The sequence below is a fragment of the Aegilops tauschii genome, chromosome 3 (genome assembly GCF_002575655.3).
Source record: "Aegilops tauschii subsp. strangulata cultivar AL8/78 chromosome 3, Aet v6.0, whole genome shotgun sequence".
NCBI classification, from domain to species: Eukaryota; Viridiplantae; Streptophyta; class Magnoliopsida; order Poales; family Poaceae; genus Aegilops; species Aegilops tauschii.
Genome location: NC_053037.3, coordinates 586,218,652 through 586,233,953, shown reverse-complemented (window position 1 = coordinate 586,233,953; position 15,302 = coordinate 586,218,652). Strand labels below are relative to the sequence as shown.

At 44.6% G+C, this 15,302-nt stretch overlaps 1 pseudogene; it reads left to right on the top strand.

The window, feature by feature from the left end:
- Window positions 1-12,371: 12,371 nt before the first annotated feature.
- Window positions 12,372-13,138, top strand: LOC141020743 (uncharacterized; annotated as a pseudogene).
- The last annotated feature ends 2,164 nt before the right edge of the window (window positions 13,139-15,302 follow it).

Sequence of the window (15,302 nt, the reverse complement as noted above, 5' to 3'; positions counted from 1 at the left end):
GTCGCGGTTCGTGTCACGAACCGCGACTAAAGGTCCTTTTTCATATACTTTTCATTTGAAAATCTTAAAAATACAAATAATATATCAAAAAATTCAGAAAAATAAAACTAATTCATTTTAAAATCTTAAAAATAGGAATAATGTATCAAAAAATTCAATAAAATAAAACTAAATCATTTGAAAATCTTAAAAATACAAATAATATATCAAAAAATTCAGAAAAATAAAACTAATTCATTTTAAAATCTTAAAAATAGGAATAATGTATCAAAAAATTCAATAAAATAAAACTAATTCATTTGAAAATCTTAAAAATACAAATAATATATCAAAAAATTCAGAAAAATAAAACTAGTTCATTTTAAAATCTTAAAAATGGAAATAATATATCAAAAAATTCAAAAAAATAAAACTAATTCATTTGAAAATCTTAAAAATACAAATAATATATCAAAAAATTCAGAAAAATAAAACTAATTCATTTTAAAATCTTAAAAATAGAAATAATATATCAAAAAATTCAATAAAATAAAACTAATTCATTTGAAAATCTTAAAAATACAAATAATATATCAAAAAATTCATAAAAATAAAACTAATTCATTTTAAAATCTTAAAAATAGAAATAATATATCAAAAATTCAAAAAAATAAAACTAGTTCATTTTAAAATCTTAAAAATACAAATAATATATAAAAAATCCAGAAAATTAAAACTAATTCATTTTAAAAATTCAGACCAATTGTTTTGTTCTACATTCTCGATCCCTTGAAGGTTTGACAAAAGGTTTGATACATAATTCAGTTCATCGACCAAATACAAATCATCCGGATTCGCCATCGTACGTTTTAATTCACATGATCCATTCAACAAAGTTTGGTACAATAAATTATTACACATCAATTCTTCCCTTGTGTCCCTGCTTGCTTACGATTGTGCCGTATCCATGGAGCATCCTCATCATTTAACTTAATGCTTGGGTCAGTGTTCACTTTGAAGGGCGGAATTTCACCAAACATATTATAATCTTCTGACATGTCTGTCTTGTCCTCCACTCCCACGATGTTTCTTTTCCCTGAAAGAACAATGTGGCGCTTTAGATCATCGCATGATGTACTGATCGTTTTCTTATCTTTCCGTTTCCTCGGTTTGCTACTCATGTCCTTCAAATAAAAAACCTGAGCGACATCTTTGGCAAGGACGAATGGTTCGTCAAGGTAACCAAGATTGTTGAAATCCACCATTGTCATTCCGTATTGCTCGTCCACCTTTACCCCACCTCCTGTTAGCTTGAAACATTTGCACCGGAACAAAGGGACCTTAAAGGAGGGTCCATAGTCAAGTTCCCATATCTCCTCTATGTAACCATAATATGTGACCTTTTGCCCATTCTCGGTTGCTGCATCAAAGCGGACACCACTGTTTTGGTTGGTGCTCTTTTTATCTTGGGCGATGGTGTAAAATGTATTCCCATTTATCTCGTACCCTTGGAAAGTCGTTATAGTCGAAGATGGTGTCTTGGCCAACATGTACAGCTGATCTCCAACATCATTGTCATTCATTAAATGTTTTCGCAACCAACTGCCGAAAGTCTCCATGTGGGCCTTTCTAATCCAGGATTCAGGCTTCCCCGGGTTGTCCGAGCGTAAAATATTCTTGTGTTGCTCGAAGTACGGAGCCACCAAGTTGGAATTTTGCAGAACTGTGTGGTGTGCTTCAGTCATAGAATGACCGTCCATACATATCGTTGATTTCCTTCCGATCGTGCCTTTTCCACTTAGTCTCCCCTCGTGCCGCGATTGAGGAATACCAATCGGCTTAAGGTCAGGAACATAGTCAATACAGAACTCAATTACCTCCTCATTTCCATAGCCCTTGACGATGCTTCCTTCTGGCCTAGCACGGTTACGAACATATTTCTTTAATACACCCATGAACCTCTCAAAGGGGAACATATTGTGTAGAAATACAGGACCGAGAATGGAAATCTCTTCGACTAGGTGGAGCAGGAGGTGCGTCATAATATCGAAGAAGGATGGTGGGAATACCAACTCGAAACTGACAAGGCATTGAACCACATCGTTCTGTAACTGTGGTAGATCTTCTGGATTGATTACCTTCTGAGAGATTGCATTAAGGAATGCACATAGCTTCACAATGGCTACTCGAACATTTTCCGGTAGGAGCCCCCTCAAAGCAATCGGAAGCAATTACGTCATAATCTCGTGGCAGTCGTGAGACTTCAGGTTTAGGAACTTTTTGTCCGCCATGTTTATTATTCCCTTTATATTCAACGAGAAGCCAGACGGGGCCTTCATACTGCTCAGGCATTCAAAAAAAATGACCTTCTCTTCTTTGGTAAGAGCGTAGTTGGCACGACCTTGAAACCATTCCGGATGCCGGTCATCTGGGTCTTTCAAAAGTTGCTGGTCCTGCCGTGCTTCCTTTGTATCATTTGTCTTCCCATACACGCCCAAGAAGCTTAGCAGGTTCACGCAAATATTCTTCGTAACATGCATCACGTCGATTGCAGAGCGGACATCTAGGACTTTCCAATATTCTAGCTCCCAAAATATAGATTTCTTCTTCCACATGGGTGCGTGCCCGTCAACTCCCCGCGGAACTGATTGTCCGCCAGGACCCTTTCCAAAGATGACTTTCAAATCCTTGACCATATCAAATATCTCAGCACCAGTACGTTCCGCAGGCTTCGGCCGGTGATCTGCCTTGCCGTTGAAATGCTTGCCTTTCTTTCTTATGTTATGATTTCGGGGAAGAAATCGACGATGACCCAGGTACACGTTCTTCTTACAATTACCCAAACGTACACTTTCAGTCTCATGTAAGCAGTGCGTGCATGCATTGTATCCCTTATTTGTCTGTCCCGAAAGGTTGCTGAGAGCAGGCCAATCGTTGATGGTTACAAAAAGCAACGCTCGTAGGTCAAATTCCTCTTCTTTGTGCTCATCCCAGACACGTACACCAGGTCTGCCCCACAACTGTAAAAGTTCATCAACTAATGGCCTTAGGTACACATCGATGTCGTTCCCGGGTTGCTTTGGACCTTGGATGAGCACTGGCATCATAATGAACTTCCGCTTCATGCACAACCAAGGAGGAAGGTTGTAGATGCATAGAGTCACGGGCTAGGTGCTATGGCTGGAGCTCTGCTCGCCAAAAGGATTCAAGCCATCAGTACTTAGACCAAATCTTATGTTCCTTGCGTCAGCTGCAAAATCTTTGAACACTCTGTCGATCTTTCTCCATTGCGTTCCATCAGCGGTGTGTCTCAACTCCCCGTCGGACTTACGGTCCTCTTTGTGCATCGCAACGACTTGGCATGCTTTTTGTTCCTGAACAGACATTTCAACCGTGGTATTATAGGAGCATACCACATCACCTTGGAGGGAACCCTCTTCCTGGGTTTCTCCCCCTCAACATCGTCACCAGGGTCATCGCCTCTGATCTTATAACGCAATGCAGTGCATACAGGGCATTCATTCAAATTCTCGTATTCACCGCGGTAGAGGATGCAGTCGTTAATGCATGCATGTATCTTCAGAACCTCTAAACCTAGAGGGCAGACAACCTTCTTTGCTTCGTACGTACTGGCGGGCAACTCGTTATTCTTCGGAAACATATTCTTCAACATTTTCAGCAAATTTTCAAATGATGAGTCAGCTACACCTTCCTGTGCCTTCCATTTTAGCAAATCCAGTGTGCAGCTCAGCTTTTTCAGACTATTATCGCATCCTGGGTACAACGACTTTTTGTGATCCTCTAACATGCGATCCAAATTCTCCCTCTCCTTGTCAGTTTCGCAGCGTCTCCGTGCATCAGCAATGGTCCGACCAAGATCATCAGCGGGCTCATCATGTGCCTCTTCTTCACCTTCACCTAACCCTTCCCCACATTCAGCATCATCCTCCACGAAAGTATCACCGAAATGATCATGATAGTTGTCATCGATATCATCCCCTTCTTCATCTTCTTCCATTCTAACCCCTCTTTCTCCATGCTTGGTCCAACAATTATAGCTTCGCATGAAACCGTGCCGAAGCAGGTGCATGTGAACGTCTCTTGAGGAGGAGTAACCCTTCTGATTCTTACAGACAGCACATGGACAGATAATAAAACCTCGCTGCTTGTTCGCATTTGCCACTACGAGGAAATCTTTCAAACCCGTAGTGAACTCGCCGGAGAGTCGGGGACCGTACATCCATTGCCGATTCATCTGCATTATTATTATATAAAGTATATAATTAACCATCATGCATTTGTTAAACTAGCTAGCTAGAAATAATACAAATTAAACAATGAACTACACACATGCATATTTTATCAATGACACATGAAAGGTTCAAGTTGCTAACCGCGATCGCGGAGGAAAAATAAATGAGAAAGCTCAAGTGTGGCTCGGACACTTCATATCATGTTTGTTTCATGCTCTCCGGCATTTCATCGAACACCTTGTGTGCATAGGAGGAACCAAAAGCAAACCCACCACCCCCTTCTGAATTGTGGCTAAGTGAAGTGAGCTGAGTCCTATATATAGGGATGGTCCTTTAGTCCCGGTTGGCCTGGCCAACCGCAACTAAAGGCCTTCGGGCCAGCCTGAGGACCTTTAGTCCCGGTTGGCCAGGTCAACCGGGACTAAAGCCCCTCCCGTCCGCCAGCTGTCGACCGAGCGCGCTGGGCCCAGATAGTTGGTCACGGGTCTCCTCCCGAACCGCGACTAAAGACCCCTTTGGTCGCGGTTCGATTTTTTTAGGGACTAATGGGGGCGTATGGAAGCCTCTGTTTCTACTAGTGATGTAGTATGCTTCACTAGGATGAGGCCTCGTTTGGTTGGAGATGGGAGTTGAGAATTAAATGAAAAATGTATTGAACAGTGAGACAACGTAAGACATTCATTAGTACTAACGAACACTTGTACACACTCAACAGGGGAAAAGTTTTAGCCGGCCCACAACAGGATCATGTGTATATATCTACCTAGAAGAACGGTAAGTAGATGAACGAGCGTGGTGATGGCCGGTTTGGGGCCGAGAGGGGTGATGACTCATCCAGTGTGGTTGGACTCACTGCCATGAACCCCATCAATCGATGCGCGTCCATATATTATTGACTAGCCACGTTGGTAGGCAGATCAGCTGTGTGATCAATCACCATCTCCGGGCGCATGAATGGGATTGTCACCACCTTCCTCACTGGAATCTTGCTACTGCTGTTCAGAAATCAAGGCGGAGGCCTCTTGATTCTTGACTGCACGGCCCCTCCAGGTCGCAGCGTGCACATGACAGGGCTCAAAGCGGGTGGAAGGCTTAATACAAACTCAGCGTGTTCAGAACAACTCGTCTGGTTGCCTTTCCAACTAAATGGGATAATAATCGAAGATGTTGTTGCTGTACCCCCAGAAACCGGGCAGGCTCGTCGAGCCCTAGGTACACGTAGACCACCACCACACAGAACAAACAACCTTTAGGAAAATATGCAATGAAGTGAGCCAAACTAGCCTTGATTCTTGCACATCCGGCTGTATTCTGAGTTTCATGGAAAAGCTTCAGAATTTAGAGACCTGAGTCTTGCACGTCTCACTTTCATCTGTTGAGCATTTCCCGCACCATCGAACACATATGTACACGAACGCCCATAAAAAAAAGTCCTATTGTTTGTGTCCGAGGTCACTACCCCAAAACGTCATATTCACCTGTTAGGAACATGGGTATCTTTCTATTAGATGCCGGCCATAATGTGGCGCCATGATGACAATCTTAATAGAACCTTCAAAGTAATTTGTAATCCATTCTTTTTCTTTCCCTTCATATTCAAAAGGTACATCTTGTTGTATTCTTTAATTAGATGTAGACAACATTAAATAGAAGAATCTTATAGTACTGTGATTTCCTTTGTCCTACACAACAAAATTACTCTCGTCCTAGCCCACGGGCGTCCGTCAACCTATGCTCACAAAAGCAATGCCCATGCAGCTTCTTTTAATAGCTTCCTACATGGATTAATAATCAGAAATTCAGAATAGGAGCACTCAATCCTCACATGCAAGGAGTGAAGTCAAGACTTGAAGAAATGGTGAGGGATAATAATTAGGATGGGTTTGACCAGGGCAAGTTATCGGGAATGGGAGGTATATGGAAATACATCATCAGTGACAGCCAACATTTACATTTCTCCTTGCTACCATGCCGGACTTCAACTTCCGAACAGCTAAACTCGGAACAGTGGAACGCTGAATCAAATTGTCTACACGTGGACACAAATCGAGGGTGGCACAACCGTGAGCTACCAGTATCGCTTCAATGAGAGACTGACACAGTGTTTCGCTAGCATTACTGTTGGTGCTCCTATCCAAACCAAATGTTTTCCTGTAATTGGAATATAACACTCTGTGTGCACACATAGATGTGGCAGCATATGCATGAGTGTAGTTCCAGATTGTTAGCCAGTTATCCGACTGTAGCCCAACGATTTGGGCTTCGCCACTCCTTGACTCTCTCTGCTGGAAAACCAGCTAGGCTGCCGATATTACGGTACCAAGTAGACAACTCCACGGACATGAAAAAAACACCGGAATCAACTACCCTACCAGCGAGCAACGCGCAATCATGCACGGAGTGAGCAGAGTTGCCGGCGGCCGTCCATGATTGGCCACTGTGACGCTTGTCAGTCGCAGTCATCGCCTTCCACCGCCGTCCTTTCTGAAACAACAAGTAGCCAGGACGTGAACCAAACAAAGCACCTAGAAATCTCCAGTTCTAGCAGATTCGCAAGGTGAGCAGCGGAAGACATTGCTACTGATCAAGAGCAGCGCTCCTGATCAGGAACTCTTAGATAAACAAGCTCTGCTTTATCGATTATGAGAACAAAATTGCTACCCATTATCCATATCGCCAATATATAGAGCATAAACACACTTCCAATTTGATTGACATGGAAAGGTGCACGAAGAAAGCACTGAATTTAGCAGCCTCCCAACCCGATTCAGTCAGAGATACATACTAAACCTTTTGAGAATTTTGTTGTGTCAACATACGGAATTTGTCATGCACTATAATTTTCGGGACTGTACAAAGTAGAAAACAAGGGAGCATCTCGTATGTCCTTAAATGGTAGAAACAGAGTCAACTCAAAATGCTTTGAAAAGTGAAAAAAAAAACAGTGAAAAATAAAACAAGGCCACAAAAAGTGCTGCATTGATTTTAGGCAGATACTACAAATCATCCGGATGATTTTAGTCAAAATTAAGCCACCTCCAAAACCGTCCGATCAGACGCTCTGCAACCGTACGTTCAGCCAGCTCCCATGGGTAGAACCACGCAGCAGCTTCCATGGCAGCAGCTTCATGGCAACACCTCGCAGCACCGACGGCGTCAAGCGGCGCTTCATTCCAACCTTGCCGGAGCTACAACGGCCCTCGCGGTGCTTCGCTGCAACTCCGGCGGTGCTTCATTGCAACCTTGCCGGAGCTCCAACGGCCCCGCGGCGCTTCACTGCAGCTCCAGCGGCGCCTGACGATGCTTCATTGCAACCTCGCCGGAGCTCCAACGACACCCGTGGCGCTTCACTGTAGCTCCGGCGGCGCCCGGAAGCGCTCGGAGGCGTTTCATTGCAACCTCGCCGGAGCTCTATTGCAACTCTGACGAAGCTCCATTGCAGCCTGACGTAGCTCCAACGCAGTACGACGGTTCCCGGCGATGTTTCGTTGCAGCACCGACGGGTCCCCGGCGATGCTCCATTGGAGCACCACGCAGCCCCGGGTGGCAGCACGGGAGTTGCTGGAAAAAACCGGCGAGCCACCGCATCGCTCGCTTGAAGCATGGACGGAGCGTCGTCGGCCCCCTGTTGCGACACCGCCACGACCCCCGAGTCCGGCCGGCTGCACACTCATCTGCAGCATCGACACCCGCTGCCCTACCTCAGCTCGCCGGCAGTTGCATCTCGCACAAGGGCGCGTCCGCTCTTGCAGCGGCCAGTGGCTGGCCTTGCAGCAGTTAGGACGACATGTGAGCGGTGTGCTTGGAGCAGGTGACGGCAAGCTCACCGCGGTGGCCGTGTGATGATGGAGCAGGTGACGGCAAGCTCACATGGGCGATGGTGGCTGTATGCTTGGGTTGAGAAAGAAGAGAGCCCGAGTGGATAAGATGGGATGGATGGCTCGTGATGTTTCCTGGAGGGAAAGGACAGAGACAGGCGTGCTGGGCCACAGGGGCACGTGGCAGCTAGAGGAGGAGGTTTGCGCGACGGAGAAATAAGTCGGATGAATTTAAACGTTTTCCTTGATTTTAACTTGATGGCAGTGATCTCATACCTAGTGCGTCTACCAAACCGTGTCCAGTCTACGCATGTCACGCCCTATAGATAACACGATGACTTTACACTTTTCTGTGCTGATTAGCAATTCCTAGCTATCTCCTAGAGATAGTACAACAGAAACTAGCACCAAGTCGAACTTGTCACTCAGAGAAAATGGGAGGAAGGAATGGTGCACGTGGTTTCTAGAGTACAATAGTGCGAATGGGAAGCATACAGAAAGAAATCCCCTCCACTGACCTGGATCGAATAAGTGCGATGTTGAGCATGGGATGACAAACCATCTGCAGGCATGTTTCACTAGGACGAGGCCTCGTTAGGTTGGAGACGGGAGTTGAGAATCAAATGTAAAATGTATTGAACAGTAACACTACGTAAGACAATCATTTGGTACAAATAAACACTTGTACACACTCAACAAAGGACAGGTTTTAAGCGGCCCACATCAGGATGGTGTTTGTATATCTGATTTGGGTCCCTTATGTCGCTAATCTCCACAAACCAAATCTGACACGTTCAGTCCAAACCCCAAGCAGTATATTAAGGTGACATGGTATGGCGTGGCTTTTGACCCAAGTAGGCCGGCCGTTCAAGATGGACGCCACACCTCACCCTGTTCTTCTCCGGTCATGAGTGAGGTGCTGCTGGATCTTGTCAGGGGGAGGAAGCACGCAGCACGACATTGGCCAGATTCTAGCCGTGAGAGCAGGAGGAACCCAGGACGACCGGCCTGCCCTACACGAGCTGCCAGAGAATTAGATGGGGCGGTTACAACGCTCTATGATGGGCCCTGCACCGCCGGCGAAGAAACGGTTAGGATCTATCGGGAAGGAGACAAATCAGTACCTTCTTTGCGTAGTCGCCAGTTTACCTCCGGATCTGGGCCGCCGCCGCTGCCAACTGAAATTTTTGGCTCCTGCGTTGTCGCTGTGTGGGGTATCTGGTTAGAGCATCTCCAACAGGCGCGCGACGCGCTAAAATAATTTTGCAGCGTTGAAATAGCATTTTAGTGCATGCAGGAGCGTCGTTGCTTTTCCGGGCCTTGCAATATTTAGCGCGTCGCTGTAGCGCTTGACCAGACACTGTAAAATCCAGCTCGCCCGACCAGCCGGCGCTTGGAAAAAAATATAAAACAACACATACGGAAACATTCATAGTTCAAATTCATAGTATAGTCCAAGCCCACAAGCAAGTTCATACGATGCTAAATAAAAATAGATAAAACGATGCTAGACTACTCCTCATCCTCCTTGGTGGTGTAGTCCGACGATGTAAACGCGTCGAGCCACCGAAGATCTCATCGTCTCAGGTCGACGCAGGCCCCAGCTCGATCCGGGCTTCCGCCAGTTCCTTCCGTGCACGCTTGTCCACTCGACGCACGGCTCGCTCCGCCCTCCTCTGCTCCCAGAACCCGTTCCTAGGAGCGACATCCTGCGGGTAGCACTCGCGCCACACAACCATGGCGTGCTCGTCCACCTCGGTGATGAGGAGGCAGCGCTCCCGCCTCTGTTGGAGGCGGCGATCCTCGTCGCTGATTTGTCGCGGGCGAGGCGCGAGATCCTGCGCCTGCTCGCGGGTCCGCACGTCAGAGAAATTAAACTACAATCGAGGCCGCCTGAGGCGCCACGCTGCCGCGTCGTACGCGCAGGCGGCCTCATGGGCGTTGCGCTAGAACCGATGAGGGGAGAAGGCGCGGCGGTGGCTGGGCGCTGGAAGAGGCGGGGGGAGAAGGCGCGACGGCGGTAGGGCGCTAGAAGAGGCGGGGAAGAAGGCATGGTCGGAGGGAACATTTTGGCGGTTGGCGGGCGCAGGGGCGCGGCTTTTAACCAGCGCGCTGGGCTTCACGCGCCAAAACTACCGCGTGCGCTGCCGCTTTTCCCCACGCGTGCCAATATATTTCGTGCGCCTGCTAGAGCGCGCCGCGTGGCCTCTCGCGCGCCAAACTGGCTATTTTTCCGGCGCGCCACAAATTTCATGCGCCTGTTGGAGATGCTCTTAGGGCGAGAACGGCATCAAAGGCAAATAAACTGCGAACGAGGAACCTTCCTGCAAAATGTACGCACAGTTTGCTCCACCCGAATATGTGCCATTGATCTTTAATCCGATGGTCCAGCTTCGGTTTTCTATTTTTTCTACTGCATGCTCAGATTCTATTGTAGTCCGTCCTGTCTCATAACAGCTGGATCGATCTGCAGGCAATTATAATGAGTTAATTACATCGGTGGTGCTAGAACTTGGCGTAAATGGTCACTTTGGTGCTAGAAATTGCGGTGTACATCGAAGTGGTACAAAAACTTGGCTTGAGTATGCAAATACAGTGCTTCTCCCGTTTTGTATACAAAATCTATGCTGAGGTCCGTTGTCAGCCAGTGAAGCATGAAGAAAAACCCCTTAGAATATATATTTTTTGACTAAAAAGACCCTATGGACGTGGCATTTTTCTTCTCAATGACCAGTGAGGTCTCGCCTATCAATATATTTTACAGAAAAAAACATTCCGTGCAGGTTTCGAACCAGCGACCACGGGTTACCAAAAGTACAGGCTAACCACTACACCCTAAACTTCGACATTTTCAGTACAGATAACGAACTTACAAATATTAGCAAGGACGTATGTGGAGCTTCAATGGGCTGCATATATTGGAGCTCATTTTCGTCAAGCTATTTTATAAGATATTTTAAAAGCCAAAGTAATAAAAATTATGTTCCAATATTTATGTGTTCTCAATATTTTGTAAATAAAATCATTTAAATATATAAACATATTATATATATATATATATCTAAATTATTTAGTTAATATGGACATTTAAATGTACATTAGATACAATGTTTAATAAATACAAAAAAATTATTCACACACGGATATTTAAATTTTAAAATGATGAATACAAAAATTCACTTAATATCTAATAATATTCACATTTGTATTTTTTACTCATGAGTTATATTCAAAAACATTATATATTTGCATATTATACACGGTTGGATATTCATTAATAGTTAAAACTTAAAATTTTGTATATTTTTCATTTAAAAAAATCGAACTATACAAATATGCTTATAATTATTGAAATGTTCGTATGATAAAAATTAAAAATTTAGATGTAATTTTAAAAAAGTGTATCATTTTTTATTATATACACATTTTTTACAATTCTTAAATATTATTTCGAATATAAGAATGTGTTTTGAAATTATATGTGAACAGGTTTATTTAATAGATATTTTAAATGTTTGGATTAACTATATATTTTATATAATACATGGGTGTATATTTAAATATTTTTATTTACTAATCATGACTTGTTTGTGTAAAATCTATAGCACACAAATATTTAGACATAATATTTATTACTTATGTTTTATAAATATCTTAAGAAAGAAGCTCGCGCAAAATGGGGCGCAATATCTGCAACCCATTTAAAACTTCAGATGCGTCGTTGTTTAATACATGTAGGATAGTTATCCATTCAGGATGTTGTAAATTGAACAGCTTACTTATTTGACAGGTTTTTTAGCTAGCCTTGGTCTCGTGTTCGAATCCTGGTCTCCCATTTTTCCTGTTAATTTTGACAGGCGGGACTCACTGGTGAGAGATGAAGAATGAAAAAAATCAGGCCACATGCCTCCTCTCCCCTGTCCAGTGGCTGACAACAAGACCCACGAGCCTAGTCAATGCAGATTCCGTATGCTAACGTGATAAGCACCGTATTTGCATGCTTGAACCAAGTTTTCGCACCACTTTAATGTACACCGCAACTTCTAGCACTAAAGTGACCGTTTACGCCAAGTTCTAGCACCACCAGTGTAATTGACTCAATTATAATTCGTGTACGTCTCGATCTACGTCCGTCCCTTCTCGGTCTGAGCCCTTCATTTAAATATACAGCCTATACAGACCAAATCGACAATCCAAACTTAGATCCAGCGAGCGTTTCGACGAGCGAGGGAGCTAGCGTTTCGACGAGAGATCCATCGATCCACACATCTCATATACGTACGTAGTCCTCTCGCCTTTAATTCGCGTCGTGATGAGGATCATGGCGGCGGCGGCGCTACTGCTGCTGCTGGTGTCGCTGGCGGCGGCGGCGCCCACGAGCAACACATCGGACAGGTGGGAGAGGACGAGGAGCGAGGAGAAATGGCGGATGTTCATGGAGTGGAAGGCCAGGCACGGGCACGGCACGACCAACAGCTCCCTCACCGAGGAGGAGGAGGAGCACGTGTACGCCATGTTTATAAGGACTTCTGCGACATCGACCAGCTGTGGCATGACGACGGCTACTCCGTCTTCTCGGGGGAGAGGGGGATGAGCGAGGAGGAGACACGGCAGATCTTCACGGAGTGGAAGGCCAAGCAGGGCACGACCAACAGCTCCCTCGCCAAGGAGGAGCAGCGCGCGTACACCATGTTCAAGCACAGGCTCGGCCTCATCGACCGGCGGTGACATGACGAAGGCTACTCCGTCTTCTCCTGGGAGAGGGGGAGGAGCGAGGAGGACACGCGCAAGATCTTGGCGGAGTGGAAGGTACGAGTAGGCATTACCTACAGCTCCATCGCCCACGAGGAGCACCGGTACACCATATTTAAGGAGGCCCTCCGCGACATCGACCAGCACAACGCTGGCTACGCCATCGGGGTCTACAATAACAACCGATGCATCGACCAGTTCAGCCATCTCACCCAAGAGGAGTACGAAGCCGTTTGCTGCGGGTACTGGGAGGTGATGCCGTCCGAGGCCGAATTACAGAGGGTGGGCGAGATCCAGGAGCGCTTGTGGCAGGCATTTACTCATCGGCTAATTTAATTCTTGGTTGACAGGAAATTTAGTGGATTGCTTTTTTATGGCTCATCATGCATCTCCAATGTTTTCTATACCAGCAAAAAGTATGATCTTTTTTAACACAAAAGTTGATGGTTTTCTCATAGATGAAGTTGTTAGGATATAGTATGTCTGTGTTGGCTCATTCTAAAATACTAGTAGTATTTTACTAGAGTTGAGCAAAGTATGTGAAGTGTTTTAGCAACATCTGAATATTGCACATGGCTTTCATTATGCAAGATAGGAGAGGGAGTAGAGGCTTATTCTTTCATGCAATAATATACTGGTGCTGGTTGGATTATATTCTTGCCTTGTTTAGGCGCATGGGACACACTACAGTGCTTCTATTTTCCATGTTTGTGCCCATGGCCTCACCGGACTACTATTATTCTGGAAGACTTGCAAAAAGCTTCCAGCATATATACATGGGGACGATATCAATTGGAGACATGGAGCAGAGCTATTTTCTTGCAAGACAGGAAGTTGTTGCCATGTTGAATTGTGATATCATTAATCACAAAGCGGTTCCAACACTAGTAGCTTATCATTTTATCTCGTTCATAGAAAGAAAAAACTTGTTTGATTAATAAGTAGTTGTATATCCCACGTATGTTTAATCATTGTATTTCTTTTCAAGTAGCGTGGCGACATTCTCCCCTTGGCAGTGGGCACCCTAAATGTTTTTAATCAATGTTCTGTTATACTCCCTCCGTTCCTTGATATATGGTGTATAGATTTTTAAGAAATAATCTGAAATATAAGGTGTATTAAGTTGCACCACTCCTTTGGATAGTTATTTCCCGTCATACTCAGCACCAGGAATAGTGTTCCTAGGAACTCTGGTATACACTGCGAATATGTTAAACAGTATATAACTAGTTGTATAGGGTTACTGTATATCTCATGTATTGTTTCCCTTGTATATGGGACCAGACACATGGCGTACGTGCTAGCCTATACTAAAGTGGACCCATATATTGTCTATTTTATCGGTACACGCACTAGAAAGAATCGAGGCCCTATCGCATCATGCTCCTTTGCTAACCGATTTTGGGCAAATAACTCCGAGCTCTAACCATCCATAGTTTAAATTCGAACTGGGATTCCACAACCTGGTTAAGAAAGTGTGGTCACGTCAACATCGGGGTAACACGCCCATTCAACGATGGAAAAATCAAATTCGCGCCTTGCGACGATTCCTAATATTGAGCAAAAAAGCCATCTAAACAACCTCGGGCTAAGCACACCGCCGGCATGTACAAAAAGAAAAGTTGCGACTATCTACCTTAATCGATGATCTTGATAAAATTGCGGAGGTGAGGCCTCTCTCTGCTGCTGAGGTTGAGCAAAAAATCCATCTAAATGAGCAGATTGCCCACCTTTTACGCGAGGAAGAGATTAAATGGTACCAATGTTGCAAGGCCCGCTCGCTTGTTGAGGGTAATGATAATACGAAGTACTTTCAAATGCTGGCCAATGGCAAACATAGAAAGAAACATCTTTTCGCTCTTGACCAGGACGAAGGCCATATTGAGGGGGATGCACCGCTCAGAAATTACGTTACTAAGTACTACAAAGAGCTTTTTGGACCTTCACCTGAAAGCCCTTTATCGCTGGACAAGTCTATTACTCATGACATACCTCAAGTTTCGGAGGTGGAAATGAGTTTTTAACCTCTCCGTTCTCTGAAAAGGAAATTCGGACCGTGGTGTTCGAAATGGAACACAATAAGGCTCCAGGACCAGACGGTTTTCCAATAGAGTTTTATCAATGTTTTTGGGATATGATTAAAGAAGATTTGGTTCAAATGTTTAACCAATTGCATGTCGAAAATCTTGATATCGCTAGATTAAACTTTGGGGAAATTATCCTTCGGCCTTCCAGGTGCCATCTTTAAGATATTCACAAAGGTAGCAACTAACCAGTTGAACTGGGTGGCTGACCACGTACTACTAGGAAAATGCTTATAGACAGTAGCATAGTAGTAGCGCTTTTTATAATAAAGCGCTGCTAGTATTTATCAGTAGCGTTTTTTTATAAAAAACGCTACTACTATGCACTTACTAGTAGCGCTGTTTTTGTAAAAAAACGCTACTACTACAATTGCCAGGCCATTGCCGGCAGGCCAGGCATAGTAGTAGCGCTTTTA